Raw genomic sequence first — 14,369 nt, forward strand, 5'->3', positions numbered from 1 at the left:
ATTTGCTCAACCTTTAAGTTCAATGTACTGCATGCTCCATCACATTTTTTTTAACTCTTTCTAAAAAAAATAATAATAATCTGACATATCATACTTTTTTTTGTTTTTAATGCCATGACATAACTAGTCACATCGGGGAGAATTATTTTTACATGTATGCATTTATAATCATTTACTGTACCAATATCATATCATTTAAAATTTCAGATTATTTGTTTAGCAATAATTTTAATCAGTATGTCTTTTTAGTAGCAATATAAATATTTTTTTTTCATTTTGAAAATTTTTTATTATTATTAAATTTGAAGATTTGTTTTCAATTTTGATAAATAAAAAGGACTATGTGCGGTATGGTCAAATATCTGCCCCCGATTTCAACCAATTTTTAAATAGTATCGTATAAAAATAAAATCTTCACAAATTATTGTATAGAGGATGCCTATAACTTTAATAATAATTTTAGTCATCATTGCTCATTCGATGTGTATCTATGACGTCACCTAAATGGCCCAATTCCCGCAAATTTGCAAACAAATGAAAATATTCTCATTTTTGCTCTATATTTTGCATTCGGAAGTATAGAGCGCAGGTCTGCTCAAGTGCGAGTTTAACATATGTTTTTCTTCAGATAGTTATACACATTATACTAAAATATGGTACTTGAGCAAGCCTGCACTCGATGTTTCCCAGTCGAAAAACCATCGGAAAACACCAATATTTTGCTACAAAACATCAATTTATCAAAATAATCCAATATTCATGACGTCATTTCTACATTATGACGTCACTGTGGTGATAACCTTTTACACTTTTATTTCCAATATGATTTTAACTATCTTTCACCTTATTTTAAAGCTCTTTCTAAAACTTTGATTTTGGGGGGCAAAAATTGCATAAAACCGCACTTAGTCCTTTAACCATTCCAATGAATCAGATCAGAGGACTGTGAAAGAATGACTCTAATATATATTTTCAGACTGTGTTTGTATATTAAACTGATAAAAAAAATTGTGGCATATCATAGCTTTGCTATGTATATTTATTCATTGAATAAATATATTCGATGTAGTGTGTTCTTATTTTCTGAAAGAGTTACTGCCCTTTACTGCAGCTCTCGAGGTTTTGCAACATGGCGGGAACTTTGTAAGTTTCCTGTTGACAGTCAGAAATTTACTGACGCCAGTACTGTTTCAAGTGACATCTTTGAAGATTATAAGGTATACATAAGTTCAAAATTAACATTTATTATATTCTTTTGGTTCCTATATAGATCGTTGGGTTACTTTGTGGTTACTGCACAGGGGGAAAACATCGTTAAAAAAGGGGGGTATCGTTATCTCGGAGGTTATTTTTCCTCCAAAGTACCTACTTTTTAATTATGTTTTTTATCTTCACAAACCGTTGTGGTGACTGCATTGTATTTGCTACTCTCTTTGCTCTGTTGTCTGTGCATCGTCGGAACCCACGGGTTTTCTATCCTGTTGAAAGCAGTGTAACGGACAGAAAACCCGTGGGTTCCGACGATGTTGTCTGTGATGCTGCATCGCCTCCTCAAACATTCAATGAAAATCCCAATACCGAGATTATTTTTTTTATTATTATGCAGTTATAGGCCTATTCTCTTCTTCTCTAATGAGTTAAGGAATGAATTCAATATTTATTTGTTTTATTTGATATAAAATGGTTTGGGGCAGTTTACGCTTTATCAACTGCGAAGCGCTTTATAAAAAAGTGTAAACTGTTTCAAACCATTTTATATCATGTAAAACTAATAAATATTGAATTCATTGCTTATAATTTCATTTTTTTTACTCTTCATTGTAGATAAAAACGGTCATTTGACCTTTAAAATGACATAAAATTGTACAAAACACAGGCGTCGGAAGCAAATTGAAAGTGGGGGGGCTAGACTAATCCTCGGAAATATTGAGAAAAAAGTAATTCCCAAAATCATGGAAATCCTAATCCGGGGGGGGGGGGGGGGGGGGGGGTAGTATGCTTCTGAAACTAACTTCTCAATCTTTCAAGATAAATTTAGGAACAATAAATCTTTCCTGCGAGAAAAAGTGGGGGGGCTGAACCCTCTATCATGCTATGTTTCTAATGGTTAGGTATCACTTTTCAGCCCCCCCGGTTCCGACGCCTTTGTAAAATTCAAACGTAACGTCAGGCGTATTGATTCGTTTTTGACGTTAGTATTACTATGACGTAGGCAACATTCTCTATACGATATAACAGGTTGAGACCACTCTCCCAAATGGGATATAATAGCCCGTTTGGGATATAATAGCCCAAATGGGATATAAATTTTAAGTGCAAAAAAATATTTTTTTTTATTTTTAAATTTTTGAAATAATTCCGCATTAATGTGAATAAAACGCAACAACTTTTGGTTAAGAAGTTTTTCTTTATTTCTATAGTTTGTAAGATTGATCCCCAAGAAGTTTTGGATAAACTGAGGGATCAATCTCAGTAATTGTACAGCTACAGAAAAAGTTGTTTACCAAAAGTTGTTGTATTTCATCTATTCTAATGCGGATTTATATCAAAAATTTCAAAATCAAATTTTTTTATTTTTTGCACTTAAAATTTATATCCCATTTGGGCTATTATATCCCAAACGGGCTATTATATCCCATTTGGGAGAGTGGTCCCAACCTGTATAAAATAATTTTTTACCCAATCAGAAAGCATGTTACAACCAGAATTAAATTACATACGGATCAAATTTTGGTCAAATCTTTATATGGCAATAATATAATAATTCGAATATTCTTCAAGAAGAAGAAGAAGCCTAGTACGTCATCATGCAGGATTTTCATTAAATACATGTATCACAGTCCAAGACTGGGTGACATACTGATACATGTGACTTTACATTCAAAGTTCAAGAAGATCATTATACTTATCAATGTTCATGAGCATCTAGGGAAGCATAAACCCTGCCATTTGCCTCATAGAAATCAGGTCAGTTATCGCCCAGTTACATTAAGTATGGGTTGTTTGATTTCTTCATTTCTTCATTAAAGATGTTTAGCAGGGGACCTCATATCTATGCAACCAAGTTGTGATCATTTGGAAGAGCCTTGCATTTAGTGCATATCACCAGGATATGTTCAAGACTTAATGGATGAAGTTTTAATTTACTGGCAAGTGGGTAAATTCTTCAGCAGATGTTTCCAGGTGAATAGTTGTTTAACCTGTCAAAGCAAGTGTTTTCTAGCCAAGGTTTGCTTTTGTAATGCTGATGTGATTTAGTACTGTATTTCCCATACACAGGTCGACGCTGGATTGTCAAGTACCCTCCATAAATAACAATTGAAATAATCCCGATCTGTGAATATCTGTTTTCTGTGCCCAATGTTATTGACCTGTTGTTAAAATTCTGCTCAGTTTTGACTGATGTAAGAAAAGAAAAAAACATCATTCTGATAAAGACCTAGCATTTCTTGTCAAACTTTACAAGAGAAAAAATTCTGTTATCGAAATCGTGAAAAGGTTTTTACATGGTGTACATAAGTGTAATGTTTGATATTTGACAAATATACAAGAATGATGAATAATCCAGGTTGAAGGTTTGGTGGGGGGGGGGGGGGATGTGAAAAACCTGAGGGGAATTTGTGGCGCTCTATGGCCAAATTGAAGTTTGGAAATACGTGTACTAACAAATCTGTAGTATTTACAGCATTTTTATGGCTTTCAATTTTTTTTTTAAATTGATTCCTTATATGGCATCGTTATCATGGTTATTGTCAAAATTTATATTGCTGCTGTAAGGCCCTACACTATGAGCTTCGGACTTCTTTCAAATTGGTCTCTTTAATGCAAAATGACATTCAATCTATCATAATCAGAATGCATTAGATATTGCAATTTGATAAACTTTTAACAAAAAAATGAGAGGTTAAAATACATGTATATAGACATGTAGACAACATCAGCATAAATGTAACTTTGTTTTATAAAGTTGATTAGTATTTCATTGGAGGAGGTATTAAAAAACGTTTCAGTAGAGAAGCTCACAGTTTTTGCAGGTCTTGGTACCCCTTGTATTAAAGGTTGGTTTAAGGACACCACACTGTGCAGATTAACCTCTTGTATATGAATTGTCCTTTTATGAATTCAGACAAAATACTGATATCAAATTCAATGGACATGTACACATATATTTAAATGGATGAATTATTGCAAACTTTGAATCTTGCATTGTCGAGCAGGTCATTTAGAAGTATTGAATTTAGTTTTGTTTTAAAAACCCGCGAACATTGACTGAGTCTCGAACATCAGTGTTTGGTGTTATCAATTATGAATTGGAGGCTATTTACTGCTATATAGAGACCCTGGTTTGAGTAAATTGTTTGTCATCTTGATAGCAGTATGAGATCTCGGGTAGACTTGATGAAGTTAAATGCTCTTGCAGGGGCTTTTATGGATTCATGTTTTTAACACTTGGTATATCAGTCGTTTCCGATGGATGGCTGACTAAGAAGTTTAAAAGATAAGCCCCGACAGAAGTATTGTGTCCAGTGCTAATCTCACGCAGGTAGGTTTACCTGCACAGAGCACGCATTTATTCTGGTCGTTAAGTAATCAGCCAATGGAGATTTAATATTGTTTTATCGTGGGGAGCTAATTTGAAGCGGGGTGAGGACGAAGTGTTTAGTGCCTACAGATTGTGTGTGAATGTCATTCCTAGTATTATTCCAGGAATTTTTTTCAGTAATTGTGAAGGAAGTTTCTTCAAAGGTAAGAAATAAACCGGGGTTTCGTTTTTTTAACCCAACCCTGTTCCTGATCTAAGTGATTTTAATTAACTCGATCTATAAGTTTTTGGTATTGTTGTAGCTTTTAAATTTAATATGGATCTCTTCTGAATTTTTTTTTATCTGTTCCAATTTATTCATCGGAATTGATAATGAGCCAAATTTTTTTCCAATGTACAACAAGTTTGAATACCAGATTTTTTGTTCTTGCTATAGTGTTTGTATGGGTAGATTTCGATTATTTCAACATCCGCACTTATTTTATAGCCAAGTGAACAAAAAATTAGTTGAAAGTTAAAAGTCATGTATCAAAATGTCGGCAACTAGGAGGGGTTTAATTTATTTTGATTAGATAAATGATGAAAACATTCTCAAAATTTACATATTATCTCTAGAAATGGATGAGTTGGTCACTGATTGAACAGTTGCTATCAACTTGTGCAGCATAAATGAATTTAAATGAATTTAATTTACATTAATTTTCTAAGTTTGCGTTTTGAATAAAGCATGTTTATATTGATTAAGATAAAATAAATACAGTCCATGTTCTATTCAGAGAAGTTGGCTGTGCTTATACATATATATAATATCATCTATTTAGAGTTTGAAAATTATCTCAAGAAACTTTAGCAATGAATTATTTTCTTACTGAATCATATAATGCACAGTTAATTGTTCAGTAGTTGATGATATACCAGGTACATCTCCCATGATCTGTGATGGTACATAATACATTTATACATTAAGAATATTAACTTTTATCTAACGAGTAACTGTGTGTTTATAATTCTATCTTGTTGAAGAGAGAGAAAAAATTAAGGGGAAGAAAATGCAGCAAGTTAGATAAAAGTGACATAAGCTAATAATCACCAATCTAGGGAGATACATTTTATCCCACTTTTAAACCCTTGCTTTACATATATGAATTCCTTTTTAATAGGCTTTTGAGTACTATAGAAATGATTATAATTTGTCATTGCAAGGGTATTGTGTAAAATTCATTGTCAGCGATGTCATCAGTGTGCATATGGACATGGTATATAAAAAACAGAATATTAAAAAAATTTCTTCATTTTAAACCACTTTATATGCTTAATTAATTAACAAGATTAGGCACTCATTTATGCTAAGTGTGAAAAACAAACCCAGAGCTGAAATTGTTGGAGAAATATATTTCTTTCAATGTTTTACTGATAATGATACGTAGAACTCGTAAAAGTCAGTCCTGTTAGAAAAAACCATTAAATGGCTGATCAGAGCCGTTACCATTTTCATATTTTTAAAAGACTGGAGATAGAAAGCCTGGTAAAGAATACTTAGAAAAAGGGATATCACATCAAAGTTAATGTCTATTTATGTTCGATGGAAATAATGTCCAATATTAAAATGTTCCCAAACAAACTCTGCTCTTTACTGCTTGCTCATTTTTCCTTAGATGTATTTGGAAGAGTAGGAGTCGCTTTTTTCTTTTTATGGCAGACAATTCGATGTACTGAAACATTTAATGTACACCATTTCTTTGATGTCCTCAGATCCCTTTATGCACCATGTTTGGTCATTATAAAAGTATTTTGTCCGCGGATCCTTTATGAAGGCATATATTACTATTCCAAGTTTTAGATTTACAGGTTTCAATGTTTAACTTAACATTGTGATTACCAGATCAGCTGTCTTCACAAGTAACCATGAACACGCTATATTTTTCATGTTTCTTGTTTTATTTTTTTTTAAAGAAACCTGAATCTTCTATTGATCTTGTGTAACTTTTATTTGTCTTGCTCGATTATGACTCAGGTTGTGTTGGAAATCTAGATCTCTTAAGTTGTTCTGTAGTGTTATGTAGTTTATATTACTAAAACTTCTCTTTGAAAATCGTTCTAAAGTGCACATCTATATTACTTAGTACAAGGTATATACCCCTGTAATTCCCCTCCCAAGCTGTAGATTTTCTGTGATGTTCTTTGTACAATGGAGGAAATGGTATCAGTAATGTATTAGGGATTAGATTTACATAATTGTGTGGTATATCAGGACATTTGTCTAGTCCTCAATAATGGCCAACGTGTGTTACTTAAAATATTTTTTCCTGTGTTCCATTGATCTTCAAATCTTTTGGTGTTTACTTTAAATTGGAAGAACTTTCCAAGGAATATAGCATATGGTGTTCTGTTTTTGTTTATGTAAGCTAAAAACCAGTTTACTTGCAGACTTTACATGTATATAGAAACATAACTTCCTGCAAACTGAATAAAATGAAAAAATACAATGAAGTCGCATGAGTCTATTCAGTGTGATTTTGTTAGTGTTGAGCAAAGTTGAAAGCTTATTAAAATAGAGGTCAATATTCTTGACTCATGTTTAAAAAAAAGAATGTTGTTAGAAATTTGTGTCCTAAAGCTGGAGTATGTGGAGTATCAGACATCAAAGATAATGTAAAACATTACAATAGCATACAGACATCAAAGATAATGTAAAACATTACAATAGCATACAGACATCAAAGATAATGTAAAACATTACAATAGCATACAGACATCAAAGATAATGTAAAACATTACAATAGCATACAGACATCAAAGATAATGTAAAACATTACAATAGCATACCAGACATGGACATTAAAAAGCAATCTCTGGTGTTGGCTTAACTTGATAAAATTGGGTACATGTAAATACACAGTCCTTGAAATCTAAATGGAAACTGATAGACCTGTTCAAACTTTAATTATCAAGTGATTTCCTTCCACCCTCACTCTCTCTCTCTTTCTCTCTCTCTCTCTCTCTCTCTCTCTCTCTCTCTCTCTCCTAACAATAACCTGTTAAAACTGCTAGTCTGAAAGAAGCATCATTTCTTAATATTTCATTGATCATTTTGCAAATTTCAATATATAACCGAGCTAGATTAGATAAAAAGCTTGGGACATATTGCATATTAGTCTGTAGCCCTGTTGCAAACTTAACCTTTAAACTCTACAAATTTGAGATTTAGATCTTAAAGGTCAAGGCCAATTATAAAGACTGACCAAGTTCAAGGCTATTTAGGGATAAAATGATCATATATAACTTATCAACTTTGAGCCTGATTACAATGTCACCATGCTTGGGCAAAGTGTTTAAAAGAACACATTGTTTAACTTTAATACCAGGTATTCACATTTTGTTTAACTATGACTTATACAAAATAGAAAAAAAATATAAATACTTGGAGCATTTAATATTCAAGAAAAGATTTTTTTCACACAGTTTAAAATGCTTATCCCTGTTTATCTGTTGTTGTGTGCGATTGGATTGGGTATGCAACAAGGTAGTTTTATCGAATGATAATGCCTAATCTCGGGACTGCTATTGTTTGATTTTCTATATATGTGCGTGATTCTTGTTCACAGTGGGAAAGAGTTGAAAATGTTTTAAAAGTCAAATGCTATCACAAAATAGCCAAGAAAAATTATTGATTTAGTATTCAGAAGGAACATTTATAAAGTAAATAGAAAGCTTATCTTCTCACCTTGTTTCAAACTGGTGGAATTTGAGCTATTAATTTAAAATGTTACATTATTTTTTTTTTTATCTGATATTTGAAATTAATCTCTGCATGCAGTCTTCTATAAAAAGATAGCATGATATTAAACAGTTTAATGGGATCAGTAGGATGGTGAAAGGAAAATTTTTATCCTGATTATAATGATTATATTTTGCTGGAGAATACCTTCATTGCTAATGACTGTCTGTCATCCTCCCAAGATAAATTGATCAGGGTTTGATTTTTTTTATATTTTCGTCTACACAAAAAGTCGAACGAGGTGACGAGAGTACACGGTCATTGTTTCGTCGACAGGACTTAGACTTAAAACTACATGTTCAGCGTTACAAGTTGGGCATGGGGGAAATAGTTTGGGAGTCATACTAGACGAGTCCTTGTCGATAATTAATAACCAATATATGGGGGGCATGGTGCCATGTTTCCTTACATCTGACACTGTTCGCTGGGATATTAATTGATATCCAACTGGCCGCTGTCGTTGTATATGTGAATGTCCCAAAATCTTGACAGACAGTGTCTGCTTTTTAGCTCACCTGAGCTGAAAGCTCAAGTGAGCTATTCTGATCACATTTTGTCCGTCGTCCGTCTGTCCGTCCGTCTGTCTGTCCGTCTGTCCGTCTGTCCGTCTGTCCGTCTGTAAACTTTTTACATTTTGAACTTCTTCTCTAAAACCGCTTATCCAATTTAAACCAAATTTGGCACAAAGCATCCTTATGGGAGGGCGAATATAAATTGCAGAAATAAAAGTCCGATCTGTATTCAAAGCGGAGAAAACCTTGAAACTGTAGAAAAAGGGGGGTGCATTTTTAAAAATCTTCTTCTCAAGAACTACCGAGTTAATCTTAACGTAATTTAGCATAAATCATCCTTAGGGAAAGGAAAATATAAATTGCAAAAATTATAGGCGATTTCTGTTCCAAATTTGAGATAATTGCGAAAATACTTATAAAGAATGGCTCGTTATTCCATATATCGTAGACTGGCAATTCATTGCGATAGACTGGTCTTATGACAGGCATCGCCAGTCTACCGCATCTCTAAAACGAGGTTCTTTGTTTGAAGCTGGCAGTTTGTTGTGCAACAGTTCACGTGCGAATATAATCTATGAAACATGGAAATAACCTTGGTGCCGATTATTGTGAAGTAAATTGAGGTTAAATATTTCAACGCGTTGTCATTTTCACTTGTGATGTTGGTTTTAGTTTGTTTTCATTTTTTCGTTTCATTTTGCTTTTTAACTTGGGAAACAATCGCCTTGTATTTGGAACATAGACTTCGGTAAATGTTTACCTGCGAAAATGATTAAATCTGATGCATTAACAACGTACTAAAGTGCATTTCCCTCTGTTTTTATTGTTTATTGATTAATTTTCTAATTGTTCCAACAAGGATCAAACAAGTGTGTTGGTGTTAGCTTGTTCGGATTTTCGTTTCGTTTTCATTATTTACGCTTTTAAACCTGGAAACTATCGTCTACAGGTATTTCGTGATTTTTACGTATCAATTCAAACAGATACTTCGGTAAATCAAACAGTTAACTGTTTACCTGCGCAAATTAAGCAAAATCTGATGTAGGGGTACTGAAATACAATTCCTTCTATCGGTAATTCGGCATTTTCTTTTGATATCGCTGACGGAAATATGTAGGTATATACATGTATATATATATATGATTCATTTCGAAAAAAATAAATTGTGTTCTTTATTTGTTATAGTGCATGTTTCTTGTGTTTAATTGTTTACAATTTCTATTTACTAACCATATTTGAGTGTTAAGCTTCGAATTATAAGCAAGATACAAAGATTTGCTCACAATTCTATGTTTGTACACAGATCTTAAAAACTAAAGATTAAAAAAGTAAAAAAATTGTCAATATTTATTAAGAAAATGTTCAAAGTCTGTTCTTCCAGAAACCAACTTTAACAACTTATTGTATTGTAAACTTAATCTTTTTAGCTCACCTGAGGGTGGGGCCACAATGGGGGGGGGGGGGTGGAAGTTTTACAAAGGAATATATACAGTATATCTTTAAAAATCTTCTTCTCAGAAACTAATCAGCCAGGAAAGCTGACACTTGTGTGGATGCATCCTCAGGTAGTGTAGATTCATAGTTATGAAAATCATGACCCCCTGGGGTAGGGTGGGGCCACAATGGGGGATCGAAGTTTTACATAGGAATATATACAGTATATCTTTAAAAATCTGCTTCTCAGAAACAAATCAGCCAGAAAAGCTGACACTTGTGTGGATGCATCCTCAGGTAGTGTAAATTTAAAGTTGTGAAAATCATTACCCCCGGGGGTAGGGTGGGGCCACAATGGGGGATCGAAGTTTAACATATGAATCTATAGAGTAAATCTTTAAAAATCTTCTTCTCAGAAACTAATCAGCCGGCAAAGCTGAAACTTGTGTGGAAGCATCCTCAGGTAGTGTAGATTCAAAGTTGTGAAAATAATAACCCCTGGGGGTAGGTTGGGGCCACAATGGGGGATCGAAGTTTAACATATGATTATATAGAGTAAATCTTTAAAAATCTTCTTCTCAGAAACTAATTAGCCAGGAAAGCTGGCACTTGTGTGGAAGCATCCTCAAGTAGTGTAGATTCAAATTTGTGAAAATCATGACCCCTGGGGATAGGTTTGGGCCACAATGGGAGGTCGATATTTTACATAGGAATAAACAGAGTAAATATTTAAAAATCTTCTTCTCAAAAACTAATCAGCCAGGAAAGCTGAAACTTGTGTGAAAGCATCCTCAGGTTGTGTAGATTCAAGGTTGTGAAAATCATGATCCTCAGGGGTAGGGTGGGGCCACAATGGGGGGTCAAAGTTTAACAAAGGAATATATAGGGTAAATCTTTGAAAATCTTCTCAGAAACTAATCAGCCAGATGATTCTTTATAATTATTAAGACTTTGGTCCCAGGACAATTCTTTGGCCTCACGAGAAGGTTCAGAGTTTGATGTACGTTTATATCCGATGTATAAACTATTGTTAAGGATCTTTTTGAGAACTGCAATACTCAACATATGACATGACTATAAAATCATCCTGTCAGAAAGGGGACTAATGATTATAAACATAAGAACATCCAGGGGAAAATGGATTTTATTTATACAGGATCTACATGTATTATTGTACATTGTCCAGATAGTTTGTATTATGACTCCATTAAGCTGATTTTATCATACCTATTGTTCCTCAGGTGAGCGATGTGGCCCATGGGCCTCTTGTTAAACTTGTTGTAAAAGGCATAAAATGGCCTTTTCTTTCTGTTACACCAGATTTGATAACGGTATATAATGTCTAATGATGTCTGGGTATAACAACACCTTGTAACTGATTACGATCAGTGGGACTGCTTTTTTTGTCTTCTTTTCTCTAAAGGCAAATAGATGCATCCATTTTATTGGAGTCGTTTACTGTCGTAAAACACCTAATTTTCAAAAGAACACTTTTGAAAATAAGCAACTTTTAACCTTTAATTAATTATTCTTTTTACAGAAGAGATTAATCAATTCTTTAAAATGCACACTGAAAGCCTTGGGTTGTAAATGCAAATTAACGATTTCACTGCTTGAAATAATATGGCCAGACCTTATTTTTTAAATGCTGCTGTGAATATCAAATTCTCTGATAATTGTATTCTGCTTTAAGTTTTGAACGATATTAGTTTCGAAAGCTAGAATAATTTTTTTGCGAAGTCATAATGAATAACTGAGAGGATAGATGGGTTTTTTGTTATTGTATTATGACAATTTATCCTCACTGCCCTGCAAATTAGAACATTCTGGTCCAGTGATTCAGTTTTGTGCAAATTTTCGTGGAACTCTGAATGAAAAGATTCGAGAGAAAATTAAAATGCATGCTTGGGTTGTTAGCAATTAAAAAGAATATAAATTGCAAATCCCAAAATAATGTTTATATTAAATTACCGGTTAATAGCTTGAATTTATATCAATAAGTCCTGCAGGATGCATAGCAGATAAAAGTTGTGATGAAATGAGATTTAATGTTTATTAAGTTATTTGTTGTGAAATTTAGAGGATCTTGGAAACTAGACATGGCCTATTCTAATAATTTAGCTCAATTATCTTTACATCTGAAAGCAAAAAAAAAAAAAACTCAAGAATTTTTACATCAAGAAATCTAACGAAATTTAACTTTGACAACATTGTCAGCTTCAATGATAAACTGGTATATACATGTACCAAGATGAATGGTTTCTATTGATTGAGTTTAGTGAGGCTAAAGGTTATTGTGGCATAGACTATACAATACAAAAACTGTAAATCTGTATTCTTTTTATGCAATAATGTTTGCTGTGCTAAATGCAGATCTGAAAATTTGTCCTTGTAAAATATGTCAAGGTCATATATCATATAACCTTGACATGAATCTGTTTTGATGGCAAGGATCTTGATTTGTCAAAAGATACCATTGATACTGAAAGTAGATTTTGATATCAGCTGCAATATGAAAGGCAAGAAAATCTTCTTGTGATTTACTGCAGTCAGGTGTGTCTTCGTACAGGGCATTTTGTTATTACCATCTGAAATTGACAATCTCTTGGCCAATGCGAGGATATTCACTGAAGAAGAAAGATTTGTGTTTCTGGTGATAAACAGGACATCAAAAGCTTCACACAACCTCCCCTTAAAAACAAATTAATTTGTGAAACAAAAGCCTGATCAGGCTATGAAGAAAATAAGGTGCAAAAATCAATAGGGTCATTAAATGGGGAGAAAACAAGAAGGTACGGGTAATTGATACTGCTGTAGTCTACAGCCTTGGCTATTTTTGTTTGATAATGATGTGGTGGAATAAAACCAAAATAGCATAGGTCTACAAAAATAAATATTAGTTGATATGGACCGGCTACACACAGTGACAAATCACAATTTTTTTCCTCTCACTGAATGTCCTTTACCCGTCCAGTTGAATCAGTTCATGCATTTTTACTTGAAAATAGCATTATTTTTTTTTTAAGTTAAATGAATTATTTCATATCATGATTGATGTATTTTGTAAATTAGAGATCATGCCATTTTAATTACCAGCCTCCTCCTTTCTTTTGAACATTTAAACTGATTCAAATAGCAAAAGAAATATTAAAAAATCAAAATCTGTTGAAAAATATGAAAATTAACGAATTCTTTTTATTTTTATGTTAAAATATGCATCAGTGTTTAAGTATTATTTCATAATTGATGTAACTCCTTTTTATATCATTATACATTGTATTTTTTTTATTTTTTTTTTTTTTTGGGGGGGGGGGGGATAAAACATCAATCATGAACTAGACTTAACAATCAGAGTGGTTTCTTTAAAAACCTTTCTTCAATGTATATATTCTACTTTCTTATCTATATCACCTCCAGGCAAATGTTTCACATGCTGAAAATAAAAATCAAAAGTTTTGATACCCTTTTCTGAATTATTGATCAAATATTGTTGTTTGATCTATTCTAATTATTGCACTCTCCATAATGGCACCTGATTTCAAAGTCAACATCAATATAAAATATTTTTTAATCCAATACCTATATATGTTCCTCAGATCATTATGATGACTTTTAAAACGCTGACAGACAACTAACTACGAGGCATTATTATAACACCCGTGTACTCAATAAGAATACTTCAAACAAAATGATTTGTTTACTCGCAATCAGATCTTGTAACTGTTTGATAGGGGAAGGTGCCATTGTTGAACAAAAACGGCAATCTCTTTACTCGGCAAACAATGTTGGCGATTTTTAAACAGCAGTAATCAGTCGGAGTAATTGAGGGTGTGTTTGTCCCTGTGTACGGATTGCATGGTATGGAGGAGAATTAACCACCATCGGACAATCAGTGCGAAAGCTTTTGTGTCAGTATTATTTCAAGGTATAACCGAGTGTAATATAAACGTGGTAGTAAAGTTGGCCATGGAACTTCATTTAACTAAGAGGAATATATATATACATAATGTGATACTTATAGATTCCTAATATTTGTAAGTATATATATTGTTTGTTGTGATGGTTACTATATAAATAGTCACTCCCACTCAGTATGCAGTGC

General features: G+C 33.0%; 1 protein-coding gene across 34 annotated transcripts in view; it reads left to right on the forward strand.

The window, feature by feature from the left end:
- The first annotated feature begins 4,362 nt into the window (after positions 1 to 4,362).
- Positions 4,363 to 14,369, forward strand: part of LOC105338947 (cytosolic carboxypeptidase 2) — a 67,947-nt gene continuing 57,940 nt past the window's right edge. For 13 of the 34 annotated variants that reach the window (XM_066086009.1, XM_066086031.1, XM_066086023.1 and 10 more), the window contains exon 1: positions 4,571 to 4,746. The gene's annotated coding sequence lies outside the window, so the exon portion shown is untranslated. Of the gene's footprint in view, positions 4,544 to 4,567; positions 4,747 to 14,369 lie in introns of those variants that run through there. The other 21 variants (XM_066086030.1, XM_066086022.1, XM_066086004.1 and 18 more) reach the window with 4 other exon arrangements.

The sequence above is a fragment of the Magallana gigas genome, chromosome 5 (assembly GCF_963853765.1).
Source record: "Magallana gigas chromosome 5, xbMagGiga1.1, whole genome shotgun sequence".
NCBI lineage: Eukaryota > Metazoa > Mollusca > Bivalvia > Ostreida > Ostreidae > Magallana > Magallana gigas.